The sequence below is a fragment of the Vespa crabro genome, chromosome 2, assembly GCF_910589235.1.
Source record: "Vespa crabro chromosome 2, iyVesCrab1.2, whole genome shotgun sequence".
NCBI classification, from domain to species: Eukaryota; Metazoa; Arthropoda; class Insecta; order Hymenoptera; family Vespidae; genus Vespa; species Vespa crabro.
The window spans coordinates 9,450,499-9,468,740 of NC_060956.1; the positions used below are offsets into that span (position 1 = coordinate 9,450,499).

The 18,242-nt window shown below is 30.5% G+C and overlaps 1 protein-coding gene across 8 annotated transcripts in view; it reads right to left on the reverse strand.

Moving 5' to 3' along the window:
- Positions 1 to 18,242, reverse strand: part of LOC124421713 (prolyl 4-hydroxylase subunit alpha-2) — a 309,909-nt gene that overhangs the window by 178,510 nt on the left and 113,157 nt on the right. For 2 of the 8 annotated variants that reach the window (XM_046957213.1, XM_046957212.1), the window contains exon 1: positions 2,893 to 3,311. The exons of 1 other annotated variant lie outside the window; for it this stretch is intronic. The gene's annotated coding sequence lies outside the window, so the exon portion shown is untranslated. Of the gene's footprint in view, positions 1 to 2,892; positions 3,331 to 18,242 lie in introns of those variants that run through there. 5 more of the 8 variants (XM_046957214.1, XM_046957215.1, XM_046957216.1 and 2 more) reach the window with 4 other exon arrangements.

Consider the following 18,242-nt stretch of genomic DNA (forward strand, 5'->3'; position numbering starts at 1 on the left):
CGTGAAAGCATACATGGCAGATCGAATTAGTTCGTTGGAAAAAATGAGAAGAAAAAGAAAAGAGAAAAAGGAGATAAAAAAAGCAACGAAACTTTCATTTGAAAGAAAATAAAATAACATAGAAATGTAGAGTACAGTAAGTAAGTACATCAAAGTCTGCTCTCTGTTAGCAAACTATGTTAAGATACTCGAAGGAAACACAATCGAAGCCGAGCACGTTAAGTCGGTCAACGTCCGCGTTTATCAGTGAGGCTTGTGAGAAAGCAAGATGACGAATTGAACCTAACACCAGTTTAAGTGACGACTCTTTTCTTTCCTATAATGCGAGCGACACCGTCGAAGACTGGTAAAGTACTTACCCTCGAAGTGCTTTCCTCTCGAACCTCACGAGAGATTCTCAAGTGGCACTTCGTGACACCGTAATTCTATTCGATCGAATATAATCGCTTACATGATTAGAGATCGTGTTGAGTTTTTCTTTTTTCACGCTTTCCACAAACAATATACGTTGAAAAAGAAAAAAAAAAGAAAAGAATAATAAAAAATTAAAAAAAAAAAAAATAATAATAAAAAAAGAAAAAATAATAACTGATCGAAAAAACACTTTTCCAAAGGAAGAATTATGATCGACGATAAACCTTCAACGTTATTTTGTTTGCAAAAAGATGACGTTTTAACGCGAAAAACGCGGAAAATAAGAAAGTTTCGTTTCCGGCATAAAGAGGAATACGAAACGTAACATAAATATCGAAAGAGTCAACGTGAAAAAGAAAATAAGAGGAAGAGAGAAAAAGAATACGAAGAAGCGACTAAACAAACTCGTATCTCTTGCTCCAGTTCTCCTAATACGCGAACAGAGAAGAGACGCTTGTTTTCGAAGACAATGAAGGCCATGCTACTACTATCCGTAGGGACTATTGAACAAAGTTCCCTGTTGTTCGCTAAAGATACGTTGGTTACACTCGCTTTGTCAGAAAGCGAGAACCTTTTTCTTTCATTCTTTCTTTCTTTCTTTTCTTTTTCTTCTTTTTTTATAAACGTCAAAATCAAGCTTTTGAACTAACTCACCAAAGTTCCTAGAAAGTCAATGATTCACGTTTTAACCCTTTGCCATTCTATATTTAAACGAATTAAATCATTTTATTTCATACGTCTTATATTTTTTATATTATTTAAAAAATTATATAATTATAGAACAGATATGCGTATGATATATCATTTCTAACGTATATGAATATATTGCATATCTGTAAGCACCAACGATACTTAGTTTGAAATGAAAATAAATTAATATATCGTTGAAATATTAATAATTGTAAAATTGGCATGGCATATATAAAATAGAACTATGAAAATGGTTAATTAATATAGAAAAAGAAAAAAGAATTACGTATTATTTGGAAAGCATGATCAATTTTACATCGAGATAATTAAAAAGTTTCACAGCAAACCAGGACCGTAAGTACACATAACACACGTAAACGCGTAGAACGTAAGAAATTTAAATTCTCATAATATTCTTCAATTAATTTATTTTGATCTCATGCGTTCTTTGGAGGTAGGTCGGTTGATTGATCAGTTTACCTGTTTCCGTTACTTAACCTAAGTGACATAAAACATTATTATGAGTTAACGCAAACTCGTTTCTTTTAAAATACGTGTTCCAGAAGAATTTCAGAAGTAATTTAACCGCCAGACCAAATGCGTGATACATACACACACACCTCTCTCCCTCTCTCTCTACTACTACTATTACTATTACTCTCTACTACTACTACTAATTCCGACGACGACTTTAAACGTCTATCCGGTGACTCCTTTAGTACACTGACCTCAGTAATCTTCCTTGTTTCAAACAGGTTAAAGGCCATGAGACTTTTGTACAGTTGAAATTTTTTCATCAAGACGACGTTTTTTAATGTGATCCTTTAACACACGTGTCTTATCATTCGAAACAAAACTCAAATCCAACAATTTTTTCTGTATTTTCTTTTTCTTTTCATTTTTGTTAAAACTTGCACGACCTCTATGAAATTGTGTATTATTAAAATATATTAAAATTGTTTAATAGATGTTACAAGAATACAAACAATGTGTACTTTTTACATAATCGTTATAATCCAATAAACTTCGAATATTATATTATTAAATAATTCTAACAAATATAATCTTGATAATAAAGAAATAAACCGTTTGATAGGAAAGATTAAAATCATAATTAACACATTTTTAAATAATAAATCTAGGACATTGACATAATTAAATCAAATTACACTTGTAATTTTTTTTCCATCCAACTTGAGACCGTAATGCTCATCAGTTAATTTCGAGGAAAAAGATAAAAGTGATATGTATCCTAGTTCTGTCGATAAGTAATTCTTATCTGACGAAGAGTATTTACCATGAAAAAAAGAGAAGACAGAAGAAGAAAAAGAAAGAGAGAGAAAGAGAGAAAGAGAGAGAGAGAGAGAGAGAGAGAGAGAGAGAGAGAGAGAGAGAGAGAGAGAGAGAGAGAGTAAACATGTTCATTTGAAGACGTTTTCGATCCTCCAAACGTCGATGTAATGCCGCCGGCTACGTCACTCCGCTCGACCCACCGCAACACGAACGAAAATAGAAATCTCGTAATCGCACCATAAAACTGAACTCCCGGGTTTCTGAGTTACACGCGCTGCACGAAAACGTTAAAAAATAGATCAAACACGTTTCTGTTCTTATCACGTGCACGATAAAAGGAAGTAATGAAAAAGAAAAAATAAAAGATAAAAAAAAATAATAAAAAGAAATATAAAATAAAAAATAAAAAAAAAACCATGGTAGATAACAAGGAAGATAATAAAAAAAAGTTTCTTAAAAATCGCTAATTAAAAAAGAATAAATAAAAAGACTTACCAAAGAAACTGGAAAAGAAGTTTTCGAATTGCAGGCTTTCGCGAAGACGTCAAATTTCACTCTTCACTTTTTGAAAATGTGAATGTCCCCTCTTTCTTTCTCTCTCTCTCTCTTTCTCTCTCTCTCTCTCTCTCTCTCTCTCTTTCTCTCTCTCTCTCTCTCTCGCACTCGTATTATAAATTATATATATAGTCTTTCGATAATTATTTTGAATGAAAATCACTCGATCGAATAATTTATTAATGAAAAGAGAGACATTCGATCCACGTGAACGACCTCCTTCAATGATTTTACTTACGATGTACTTTACTTACATTATTTAAGAAGAACAAAGAAGTACGCCGCACGAGCTCCGGCAGCCGACTGAGCGCGAAACCACGAACGGATGCTGCGACGAGCTCGTTCGGTTATCAACTGTTCTGTGAAACACGTAGCGCAGCCCCCACTGCGCCACCTACCGAACAACTCTCCGATTGGTTCGTCGTTTCCCGCTCGCTTCACACACTCATGCTCCCACTCTTCTTTCTTTTTTTTCTTCTCTGTTCTTTTCTCTCTTCCTATCTCTTATTCTCTCTGTCTCTCTCCTTCTTTTTTTCTCTCTTTTTCCTTTTCTTTTTCTTTTTCTGTTTCTCTTTCTCTTTCTCTGTCGTTCTACTTCTCAGCGACACTCATGTATCTCCCTTCTTTTTGTATCCTTCTGCCCTTTTTCTTTATTTTTTTTTCCTTTCTCTTCTTTTTCCTCTTCTTATCCAGGATTTCTGTATACTTTTATGTGGACGGATACAGTTTCGAGTGATATACAGAGACTATTTTAAATGTGTGTAAATTTATATGATATGTATATATATATATATATATATATATATATATATATATATATGTATATATATATATATATTATATGATATATATATATTATATGATATATATCTGTATATATTAATATTTTTAGTGAGTGTAAAAAGTATTCGTATAATGATTAATTTGAAATAAGACTTTGGTGAAATTGTAATTTATTAACTAATTTTTTATATATAATTTATATATAAAGAAGTCGAAAAAATTTCCATTGTCAAAAGTTCTCATCACGTTTTCTTTTTTCTTTTAATTTTATTTAATCTTCGTAATTAGAAAGCAACTAATTCTCGAGAATCGAAAATGAATTTGAATAAAACTAAATCCTCGCAACTTACAAATGTATTAAGGAGCACCTTCTTTGTCTACTCATTTCGAAAGTCTACTAGACTAAAAAAAAAGAACAAAAAAAAAAAATAATAATGAAGAAATGCAATCTGTCTGCTTTATTCATCACTATCTCACTCCTTCTACGCCTCATTTGCACTATAACTGTTGTACTTTCCTGAATTCGCGGCGAAGTGTTAATTGTGCATTTAGGAACAGCTTTTAGTCCTATGAGAAACTTCTGTCGAGCGGCTGGTAGGAAGAAACTCATCGAGTTCTCTCAGTTATTCGTAAACTTTGTACACGACACGTTTTTGGAACAGGGGGAGGAAGATTGCTTCCATCTACATCGAATATTACCTACTTGAAAAACAAACGATGTTATCTTTATGTAAGGTATATTTCATCGAAAGAAAAAAGAAAAAGAAAAAAAGAAACTTTCTAAGAAACAAAGAATGAAATCAATTCAATAAAAAAACGAATATCTATTTGAAAATATGGCCGAAATATTTCACATAAAGTACATACAAATAAATAAGTAGGTACTTATTTATGTAAGTAAATATAAAGATTCGAACGAATGAGACAAATATCGAAGAAAATAATGAAAAAAATTACTACTATTTGATAATATGTTATCATATGTTTAGAAAAACGTTGAAGTGTAACAAATAAAAACAATAAAAAAGAAAAACTGAATACAACGATAATCTCGTTGCATCGAATCACTATGGCAACATGTATCATCGTTTTATCTCTTTTCCTCTCATTTATTTTCATTCCATCTCACTTGTCCTCGTTTCTACGTATACGGTCACGTTTTCCATCTCGCTTCCATGAATTCCCCTTTAACATTTTCTCTCTCTCTCTCTCTCTCTCTCTCTTTCAGCTTCCTGTTTCTCTTAGTTATTTGTACGCATCACGTCGCACTCTTCTGAATTCATTCGTTCCGTTATTAGCCCTTGTTTGCTGCCACGCTTTGCACTTGCCCTCGGCCAAATCAATCTGAACGCGATGAAATAGCGGGACGAGTTACCGTACGGCAAGCTGCGCCATTACGCCCATTCCTTTGTCCTTTTTCATTTGATTACATTATCTAAGACCCAGTTTGCGGTAGTCGTTGCGTCTATTCATCGTATATCGCATTTTCTACGAGCATTAGTATATCGTTTAATGGTCATAATGTAACACAATCGTAATTGAGAATAATAAATTTGTTTAAAAGCAAGCATCAATGATGTACATATACGGTCAATTTATAAAAACGAAATATTTTTGAATTTTTAACTGTATTGAAACATACAATATAAATTAATTTTTTTTTACTAATAAAGTATTGATCTCTCTAGAAATATAAGTCCTAGAAATATAAAATGAGTGATAAATTCTTAAATAAAGTCCTAATAATTAAATTATCTTCTAAATTAAATTTAATTAAAATAAATTAAATTAAATTAAATGATAATTATTATTATTATTATTATTATTATCATTATATTATTATATCATATAAAATATAATTCCAGAATGTTTTAAATATATATAAATCATAAATGTATAAAAACAATATATTCTAAAAACAATGAAAAAAATTCATGATGACTATTTAATTTACAGTCTTTATTTCCACATCAACACGTTCCCTTTACAAATATCATTTATAAGTATTTATTCCATCGCATAACCGCAATATTCCTGCAACGAAGATCTTTAAAGGAAACTGAGGCGAGAGGCAGAAGAAAAAGAGAGAAAGAGAGAGAGAGAGAGAGAGAGAGAAGAAAAGACGAGTAAAGAGCGAGCTTTGAAACTACGACTGCCAGAGGAGGATGAGAAGAAGAGAGAGTTTACGAAAGAAAGTTTAATTTCTTACGAGTTTCGCAAAGTCTTTCGTGGCACACAACCCTCGGTCCTTTACCACCTGCGGGTCTCTCGACAAAATGCGTTCAACGAAACCCGAAACTTTTCCATGTTCATGTATAAGTATATGTATTCTATTTATATATATATATATATATATACATATATATACGTATATAAGAATACTACATATATATATATATATATACACATACACGTAACCAAATGTAAGTATGTACAGGAAAGGCACACGTGTCAGACATAAACATGTTTCTAGAGAAAGGAAACACACTATGAGAGAGAATTGGACCGGACTAAAACGGAAGTGGAATTAATAAATGTTCTATAGCAAGGGTAGTCGAGGGGGGAGTAGAAATCCAAAGATGAAGGGAGAGCGTAAAGTGGACAATTGCAAAGAAAGACGTACCTATCGTGTCCGCTAGTCACGTTTAATGAAAAGTTCGTGACAAAAAGTAATAAATGAAAAGTCCACTTAATTACTGATTCGCGTGTTGCCTAGTAAGTAAGTACCTACCTAACTTTCCTATCGTAAGAAAAGCAAAGCGTTTTGAAATTTTTTTTTTAATTTTCTCATAAATCATGATCGTTCTTTTTTATTGGACTCTCCCAATAATGATTATTTTGTTATTATACTCCTCAATAATTATTGAACATTGATCCCGTTGAACGTTAACTCGTTAACATGTTCATGATTAACGCGTGGTAATTTCATTAAAATTCGCTGAATACGTACATAACGTGAAAATGCAATTAACGATTTATCCCAAATACATTTTACGTATTACCAAACGACAGGGTAACGTCCGTCGATATAGTAATATTTTAAATAATTCTATATATCATGATATATAGCACCGTTTAGTGTTTAAAGTATTATTGTAATACCTTGTGTTGCAGACCGTTAAGATACTTATTATAATTAATCGTAATCAATTTTTGCTTTATTTTATTTTTTATTCTTCTTTTTTCTCCTTTTGTTTTCCATTTCGCGCAAATTATCGTATGATAACTTGGCTACTAATAATAATTCGAAATCAAAGTTAATGAAATAAAGCTTCGCTTAATTACGGGCTAGCGTGTCATACTCGTTCATATTGTATGCAATAAAAGAGAGGGACAAAAGATAAAAAGAAAACAGGACTATCGAAGCAAGGGAATGAATAGAATGAGAAAGCGAGAGAAAGAGAGAGAGAGAGAGAGAGAGAGAGAGAGAAAAGATGAAAGGGAGAGAGAGAGAAAAAAAGAAGAAAAAAATTACTTGATGCTAGAGGTGTTGAAACGTTGTTTGCACGGCTTTTTTTCAGTCTGTAGGATTAATGCGTAAACCGAGTATCTCATAACGAAAAGGTGGACTGTCCACGTAACAAATCGACGTAGATTCCGGAACATTTTTTCAACCCTCGAATCTATCCTCTCACTCTGCCTCTCTCTCTCTCTCTCTCTCTCTCTTTCTATCTCTCTCTCTCTCTTTCTCTCTCTTTCTCTCTCACTTTCTCTCTCTCTCTCTCTCTCTCTCTCTCTCTCTCTCTTTCTCCCTCTCTTTCTCTTCCATGCTCTTTATCTGCCGAGCTATAAAGGGAAGAGTGATTTGTCGACGAAACGCAGACCGGTTAAGGCGGCCAAGTAAAACCTTCCTCCCACAAAGAAACTAAGAAGGTGAACAAAACAAACGTTCAGTGAACTGGAGAAGTAAAGAGAGAAAAAGAAAAAAGAGAGAGAAAGAAACTTTTCTCTTATCCCGCCGAAAAGAACTTTTATTCTTTTCTTACCTAACGGATCATCTTTTCAAGGTAATTTTATTACATAGGTCATAGGTCATTTCGATCTCACTCTTGCCATCTCATTTTTATTATTTAACTGTTCCCATCATCATTTCTTTATCTTACTTTTATATTATATCGTGGTTAAAATTGATCTCATGAATTTATTTCAAAGTATATAGTAATCTATATCTAAATATATAAAATAAGATAACGTAGATATAAGTATTTACTTTATATCTACGAAAAGAAAAAATTATTGTGTTCGTAGAAGAATATAATATTGAACGAAGCACAATTGTCGACAAAACATAAACAAAATCGTATCGATGACAAGAAATTGCTGGCCAATTGAAAGTCGTCCTACGAAATTAAACGATTGTGTAAGCAAAACAATCTGATCTTATCATTCTGCGTTTCTTTCTCTGTGTAGTTATGCGCACGTTCGCATAATTCTTTTATATTAGTTGAAGACTGTTCATCACTCTTGGTTTTATAACCAAGATAATAAATAAACCGTCAATGTTAATAAACCATGACAATAAACCATCAACAATTAGAACAGGCATAATTCTTAATCGATTTTGATCAATAAGATATTGATCTCATATTCGAAATAACAGAATTTAAGCTAAAACTTTGCTATTTCGAATTCGGACTATGTACATATATGATGACGATAATTTATAATGATAAAAGAAAAAAAAATGTCTCATCTCAATGGATGGTCTTTTTTTTAAATTTTCAATAAATCATGTCCTTCATAATTTCTACCTATGACCACCGATCGATAGATACGTCTCATATTTTAATTCATATTAAAATAATATAATATATAAGTATTCACAAATTATTTTTAACAAAATATTCGATAAAATCTTGTTTTTCGTCGAAAATACTAGTTATAATATGTGTCAATTTAAGAACAAAACCATCGTCTTTCTCGATTAATCCAAAATGCCATATCTACTTATACGATATGATACTTTTCGAAAGAACAATAAAAATTTAATAACAATAACAATAACAAATATAATAACAATTGTCGAGTAATAATTTTCTTCGTTGTTATTAACACTATGCAGTCGGACGACACCACAGTAGTGTCGTGCGCAAAAGAGCGGCCAACGGCCGGCGACACCACAGTGGTGTGCGCGAAATAGCGACCAACGGTCGGCGAAACCACAGTGGTGTGTGCATATGTATCGCTCAGTGGCCAGCGACAGCACTGTAGTATCTTTTGCATTCTATTGGTGTTTTGTTTAGTTTACAATAAGTTACATACGTGAACAAGTTTTTTGTTTTTATAAGTATTTGTGCGACAAACCAAGTAATCCGAATTAGCGCTTCTGGCGCCAAGCGATCAAATTTTTACGAGACGTGCGGACGGCAAAGTGTTAAGCGTTAAAAAAAAGAAAATGTTCTGCACTTGGTATTTTTCAAAAAAAGAAAAAACGTCGAGAAATTGAAGGAAAACTTATACGGATAATCATAGAGATCATAAAGATTCGTCCTTATATCTACTAACTTACTCTACAAGAGAAAAATATCTTTGGCAAAGAGAGAACTATGAGTATAAATTTCTTTTTCTATTTTTTTTCTTTGCGATACCATTGATTGGAGTTGTATCTATTGTTATACAATCCGTACACGAATGCATTCGGATTTATTTTCATGCCGAAATATCGAGCGAGGAACGTAAGTACTTACTGATGTCACCTCTGAAAAATTTTTTAAGGTGCATATGTACCTATCGTATGACAGGCATCTTGAAATATCCGGGGAATTATTCACGTGCTTATTTCGACATTCTCTCGATTTATAGATACGATAGGGACACAGAAAGAGTAAGAAAAAGAAAAAAAGAGACATACAGATCCAAAGAGAGAGCAAAGAGAGAGCAAAGAGAGAGAGAGAGAGAGAGAGAGAGAGAGAGAGAGAGAGAGAGATAAACAGGTCGTCGTATTTTCCGAGCATTCTGCATTTGAGTCATTGACCGAAGATGATATTTACTTCGAACCTGACGAACGCTCCACTTCCTTCCTCATCCTCCTTTTCCTCTATCCTTTTCTTTCCTCGTCTAATCATATCATTCTCCAATATTCACGAGACTTTATTGAATTTTCATTAATTTCTAAAAACGTCATGTCTCGGTATTTTAATCTAACAGGAATAAATATTCGTTGCTTAATAGTTAATAATCGTCTAGGAACTTTTTAAAATATCGTTTAATCTAATATGTCTGAATCGTCTCTGCACAATATCTAGATTCGTTATATATGGAAATGTTTTTGGGTGTATGGCCTATAAATGCAAATATTTAAATACGCGGTTATTCGTGTAAATGGATATTTTTTCATTGGGAAGCGATAATAACATGGTACCTGGCTGTCTAATTTCTTTAATTTTCAGACAGTTACAAACATATATTTTGCATATTTTGCATGTTTCATATTTTTCATTTTTATATATATATACATTATATATACATGTATATATACATATATATATATATATATGTATATATGTAAAAGTATATTACATATTTGATTTATTTGTCGTATGTATTTTTAAAAATACGATATTATTTATTGTGATTTCGGATCAATTTGTTGTAAATGCTGCTATCAAAGTACCGATAAATTTATTCAGACCGGAAATATTCTGACGTAGAAAAACATTTTATACGGTATCAAATAATTTTCCAGAACACTACAGAAATTAATAATGGCTCTAGTGTTCTTGAATCTATAATATTGTAGTGCTATGATATATATTTTAGTACAATTTGAAACGGATAAGTGTTTCAAAATCAATTTCAAAATCAATATAGTAATCAATTAGGTAAATCAGTTAAATGATTTGAAATCAGTACAGTATTTGATTTTCATTTCTAAATTAATGCTTTAAATAATAAACGATATGATCATATTAAAAATAAATCAACGTACTAATTAATTTAAGACTGGAGTGATAAAATAAGATATAACAATATCACTATTGACACATTTCAATACTCTTATTGTTAGTAACAGCAATACAATTCAAATAGTACATATTACGGAATAATGTACAATACTGAAAGAAAAGCTAATCGTGAAGAAGAAGACGAATGAATGTTTAAATTGCATGCATAAGACATTGGCTGTTGCAAATATAACTTGGCGAAGTCTTGGTAACGAATATGGTCGTGATTTTCTTATGAAATATATGGATTAGAATATTTCTAATGATTCCTATGAGATGAAAAAAACTATCTCGAAGAATTCCATAAATTAACAATACATGATATTAAACATGATATTTATTATTGAAAATTATATGTGAATTTTAAAAGACGGGACAGCAATTTAATTATTTCAAAAATCTATGAGAATGAAACAACGGTACTTCATTTATTTTCGAATAAATAATTTGATATCTTCGGTTAAAAACATATTTGTGAAAGATATCCTTTCGCATTGAACATTATGGCCTGTATAATTAGTAATATTTTACACAATGCATTTGTATAATATAAAAGAAATAATGTTTCCAACATATTTATTACATATCTCACATATTTTTCTCATACGTTCATATATCTACTATATGTTCATATTTCACATATATTATTTACATATTTCAACATATTTTAAATGTATAAATATTAACCGTCTACGAATATTAAAAATAAATAGACAAGTTATATTACAATTTATATTATATTATAGACAATAAAAAATTGATTGAAAGTACTTGAGTTGATTTATTTTTCCATTGTAAATTAATATAGTTCTTTTTTTTATTTAAAATTCAATTAGCTCAGCGAAAGAAATTTTCAAGTATTTGTATTCCTTTTTTCTTTCTTTTTGTTCTGTATTTTTTTTTTTTTAATGAGTTTTATTGATATATGAAGCTGGTACGTACGTATAAATTTTATGTATCCTATATATATATGCTTTTATTGTTGGCGCAACACATCGATCGTAAACGAACGAGAAGAGGTTCCCATTAACCCGAATTAAAGTAACGCGGCTTTGCTCTTATTGTTAGTCGCGATTCGATGATCACAATCTCCTTATTTCCCGGCCTAATGTACCATTTGCCTTACTTACTTACTTTTTATCTCTCTTATCTACGCTAACCCGTAGTGCAATTGTTCATTTTTAAAAAACTTAAAATAAAACTGTAGACAAAGTATCAATAAAAATTAATTAATATCTGATTATTAATCCCCATTCGCTGGTTATTATCTCATTAATTGAAATTCTATAGGAGGTAATATTATCCCGACTTCGTTGAAAATGATTAAAATTAATATTAATGCGGATAGTAGTTGTTTTTTATTTTTATTGCTAAAGTATATCTATAACAGATCTTTAAGAACTGTTGAAATGGATTGTAAAGAAAAAAAAATAAAAGGAAAAAAAAAAAGAAAAGAACAAAAATTCAGTAAATTTGATGATGGAAATAAATCAGGCACAAAAGATAATATATAGATAAAGAGAAACTTTTGAAAATTAGATTAAACGAGATTTCAAATTTGATAACGTTCATAAGCCAATGCGATATTGTATAGGTATGCGTTGTTTCTCGTTTATCTACGAATGAGATGTAACAAACTTATGTTAGTAATCGTCGATCTTCCTAACGTCACCAAATGGATTGCTTCGCTGAGCTAATTGAATGCTCGTTGCTGCATCTGATTAGGGTAGTGGTTGCCGTTTATACTATGCCGTTTATAGCGTTTCCACACACACACACACATATATACATGATATATGTATACATATATACATATATAGATATATAGGTACGAACACCCTGTTTCAATGATTATGTCCGTGATAGTAGGGTCGTTTCCGGGAAGGTTTCCCCTTCTCGAAATTATCTCGTAATGTTATATATACGAATAGAAACGATCGACTAAATATTTCGAACTGATTAGTTTTCAGATTTCTTTAGCTAAGATATTTGATTATTATATGTATGCCATACGAAAAAATACTCATCAGAAAATAGAAAAACCATATAAACCTTTCTGATTATTAACTTAACTTAAGTTGAAACAGTTGTACGGTTTATGTTTGTGCGTGTATGTGTATGCATTGCCTATATATCCCTCTGGTGATTCTAGAACTAGAACCCCTTTAACTGCCCATTGTCTTGAGATGGTAAAGGAAATGAACGTTCCATCTGTACATTTACTCGATCAGAATATTACTCGATTATCTAAATGAATTTCTACCTTACGTAAATACTTACTTACGTATGTTAGAGTACTATCTATACACGTATCTGTTTGACTTTTTATTTCGTTATATTTCAAGGATATATTTGGTTATATTTATTTAAAAATGACAATAAGGAAACCAAGAAAGATTCGTCGACTTTGATCATAAATAAGTACTTACACGTTAGACTTTTGGTTGATGTTATCTTCACGATACCGAGATAAAGTATACGATATAAGCTGTGTCATCTTAATATTTATAGTTCGAAACGTCAAATAAACGGATAAAACGTTTCTATGATAATTTACACGATTTCTAATTTAAAAGGTCACGTATAAAGCAACGTAATAGTTCATATTTGTAAGTCATTAGAAAACATTTCTACTTTCGTTTCGATGAAAAAAAAAATCGCATGGTTCAATTTGATCGTTTTAGCTATTTTCTTTTTCTTTTTTCCAAATATAAGGTACCTGAAATCGAAACTACCAGGACTTCTCCTATAACTTCTGTCGATTGTAACCGTATAAGGTCACGAAATAATCTTGTACGCTCGTAAATCCAAGGTCTTCTTCTTCTTCTTATTCGATCTCTTGTACGGGGCGAAAGTTTCACGAACGAGGGAACTAGTGTGTTCAACGTTTATATGTGTACGTGTCTATCTGTCGTACGAGGGAGAAATGTACCTTGTACATCTTCTGCAAGGCAAAGCATTTAGTTTTACACATGCCTTTTCTATCCTTAAAAGCCTTAAGACTTTAACTCTAATGCCTTTCTACAATTAATTCTAATACGAAAATGGTTTGGTTCGTATAAAAGTACGACCTAGTCATCAAAGAAATGGAAAGTAAAAGATCGTAGATTTAAAAGGTTAAGGTATTTTAATAGTTCGAGATCATATACGTAATGAGACTCTTAACATGAAGAAATTTTATCTGTTATGAAAAAAAGAAAAATCATATAAAGAGTTTAGGTAATCAAGATCAGTTTAGAATAACAAAAAATATATAAAATATAAGATTATGATAATTAATATCTTGGTTCGCATTTATAAATCTAAATCTACTTTTTGTAATTAATTACTAAATATTCTTTCGATTAACGAAAGATTATTCTCATTTTAATTATACTTTCGTGTTATTTCCTTCCTATATTCTTCTTCTGATTAGGAGAGCATTACTCGAAACTTCGGTGGAAGTTACTCTCTTCAGCTGTCATCGTCGGTTCGAATCAGCGAAAGAATCGATTTTTACCTTCACCAATTTACGAAAGAACATCCGTTAAATCCGACCAATTAGATCTACGGAATATCATCGTCCGTTATAAATGATAGTTCCTTTTCTCATTGTTCCATTAATTTCTCGAATAAAAAAATATATATATGTATACTCGTAGGTATACATTTGTTATTTTCATGATAGTAACATAAGACAATAATAAATGGAATCTATTAAACATTGCAATTTCATTATAGAAACATAATTTGTCCTTTAATGATCGTTGAAAGAGATCGAATATATAATAATTCATAATTGGAAAGATAATTGGCGGTGATAATTTATTAAACCGAATAGTTCGACGTTCAAAGAGAAAGGTGAAACGTTTTATTGTTGGCAATATAACGAATGGATCGACTTCCTATGACACTACTCTGCTGTGGCCACTGTTTAGTAATTACTCGCGGACGATGAATTGAATTATTAATATCCCTCGAAGCGGCGCGTTAAATCGATTCAAGATAAATCAAGTTTGACAGTGCCGAGCAACGATTGCTTTGTACGCTACGATGAACGATCATGTATCGATGGTAAATAATCATCGATAATGATCCGCTAATGTTTAACATCGACATGTGCATTTTAGCAGCAATTACATATGCGAGAAATGGGAATCATCGAACCGATGATCTTCGTCAAATCTATTTTGTATCTACGATATCGCCTGGGGTCGGATAAATTTGCTAAACGAAATTTCTTCTTAATCACCAGGGCATTAATTAACTTCGTTGATATTAATTATAGAACTCGGACGAATGTCTGTATATATATACATATGTGTGTGTGTGTGTGTGTGTGTGTGTATGTAGATTGAAATAACGGTAGGATGATAGGTAGGTGGCGTTGGTAATAGATAGGTAGGTAGGTATTGATATGAATCGTTTACGGTGATTCGCCCGACGTAATTGAAATACGATATACCTAGGAACGTCGGTTATTCAATAAATTTGTGACGTTCGAAGGAAAGTCGATAATATAATAATATTTTATTGTATACCAAACGATGAAAGAGAAACAGGATGGCATAAAAATTCAGAAAGCAGAACGATCCTTTGTATATTTCTCAAATTATATGCTGTTCTCTTTTCGCGAACGGATGTTCGAGAAAAATAAATACCGAATGACGTTAATGTTCGCGATAAAAATTTAATTGGGACCATTATAATTATATATATAAAAAAAAAAATGTGAATCCGATCTAGTAAAATAAGGTGGAAGAATAGGAGGAGAAGAGAAATGGGAAAATGTTGGGGAAAAGCATCGCAAAATCGCACGAGAATATAATTATCCACAAAGCACAGCAATTAGTACTGAATTTATTATACTAGAACGTTGTAATAATATCATGAAAATTGTTTTCTTTATCCTATATTCTGTTATTTGATCTTCTTTTTACGTACGATCCGATCGTTCATCTTCTTTCAATCTACCATATTCTCATCTTTAATTTTTTTTTCCTTTTTTTTTCTTTTTTTTTTTTAAAGAATATCTTTTTACTAATGCTCGTTAAGTTTATACCTTAACAAAGTAAAAGAAAAAACACGCAAAGGTTCAAGATTTTTTTTCCTTAACATAACGATTTAAAAATTATTTCCCAACATGACGTATGCTTTTATTACAACCTTTATATATGTTTCAGTAATTTTTTTTCTTCTTTTTTATCTTCCTTTTTTGTTTTTTTCCTTTTTCGTGAGAGGAACGGGGACAGTTGTAAAATAAGCGGATCTCTCGGTCTCTTCAAAGGAAATCAAAATTAGTTTCATCTTGGAAAGAGAAACGTAGGAATGTAATGAAAACTTAACAAAGAGAGAGAGAGAGAGAGAGAGAGAAAGAGAGAAAGAGAGAGAGAGAGAGAGAGAGCGAACATTTTTTTTTTTAATTGAAATCAAAATGTTATCTTCGTCACGCAGTTAATTTATTTTTGCCGGAGGTTAAAAAATATATATTTCCTATTTTTTTCCCATTTCATAAAAAGAAATATTTTCTATTTTGCATTTTTTTTCAATTTTTTTCATAACTCAAATATTTTGTTTATCGAGTTGTAGAATGAGTCAAGATTTCTTATATTCTTCAAAGGACTTGTTGAAAATTTTAAACAGAATATAAATTTTTTGTTAATCCAAGTACAAATGAAGATTTTATTCTCTTTAATTTTTAATTTTTCTATTTATATATTTTTTAAATAAACATTTATTGTATATTATAATAATTCATATATTTTTTTTCCTACTACACTCGTCTAAACCAGGGATAATATTAAATTCTCTTTGAAAAGAAACTTTAATACGGGTTTTCTACAAAGTTAAACTCTTTTCTACTACCCTATAGCTACATGAAGGATTTTGGGATTGATCCAAAAAATGAAGGTAGATATTCGAAAATAAAAAGAATTTAAAGAAAATTAAATTTAATAATTACCAATATCAAAATAAATTTTGTGTTTTTAAATAAGGAAAAAAGATAAAAATAATGAATAACTGCTATTTATATTATCTTCTTATTATTAAAATTTAAATTAAAATTGAAATTTTTATTAATAATATATGATAATATAATTATAATATTATAACAAATAAATATATTATATATTATTATAATATATAAATATATTATAATAAATTTTAATAATTATAATATAAAATCACGTTGATCTTTCTCTCTCTCTCTCTCTCTCTCTCTCTATCTCTCTCTCCCTCTCTCTCTCTCTCTCTCTCTCTCTTTCTCTACACATTATGATTGAAACTTTTTATTATTTTTCCAATTTCATAACTAATGTAACAATTTAATTGAACAATTTAGCTAATTAATATTTTGATTTTTACTATATAATAATTTATTTTAATATACCATTGTACGTTATTCATTTTTAGGTATTTATTTAAATAAATAATATCTATTCAATTATTTTCAAAATGCCAGTCTATAGACGACCATTTTTTATTTACTTTTCTAATAATTACAAAATCATAGAAAAATGTTTCGTCTTAAATATCAAGAAAAATTAAAAAGACATGAAATATTGTCTTTAAGTATGTTTCTGAAATCGTTTATCTTATTTCTTAAATGAAAATTATTCGATTTAAGTGTGTTAAATATAATCGATCATCATAGAAACATCCATATTGGATACATTAGAGTAATGGAAGACTGATTCAATGTAGACATTGAAGAGGTACAAAGTCGATGTAAAACCTGAATCGACTTCAATATGTATATACGCGCTTGTATATATATATATATATATGTACATGTATGTACACACACACACACACACACACACACACATATATATATATATATATATACACATACGAGAACTTTCTGTGTATCATCCTAGAGAGATACGAGCAATGCTTGGAACACATCGTTGAATATCATGAGTACCATATTTCGTAGAGTCACCCTCTCGTCTACACGACGCTTCACCGGATAAATCCTTTCAGAGAGGATAACCCTACACTTTTAATCTTCCACCCTACGAACCATAACCGTTAGATATATTCTTAATATTCTCTGTTCGAAATTTACACTTTAAATCAACATCCTTCGATATCCTTCCTAGCAAGAAGCAAAGTTTTAAAAATAAAAGACCTACTTTTACATATTATTCACAAATAGTTAAAAAAAAAAAATGTTGTTCATCTCTTCCGATTTGATTTACTCGATCATGTAATGGAAGATATTGTATATTCTTTAATATTTCTCTGCAATTGTTACTTTTTTATTAACGATGGAATTTTTTAAAGATTTTGTTGAGAAAATATTCTTATGAGTCATTTGAACTACATTAACTATAATACTAGATGATTTATCGTTATCATTAAGGCCTTGCTGCTGCGTTTGAATTATATTATTATAACGATTTACATTAGAATACGGAATTAATTAGATTGGCTTCTGAAATAAAATATTTTTTATTCGATGATCAAAAACATTTTGTCATTTAATGGTATTAAATGACGGAAATTAGGGACATTTATTATGAATATAAAAAATAAAGGCTCCATTAAGTGTTTTGACACTTTAAATTTAAAAAAATT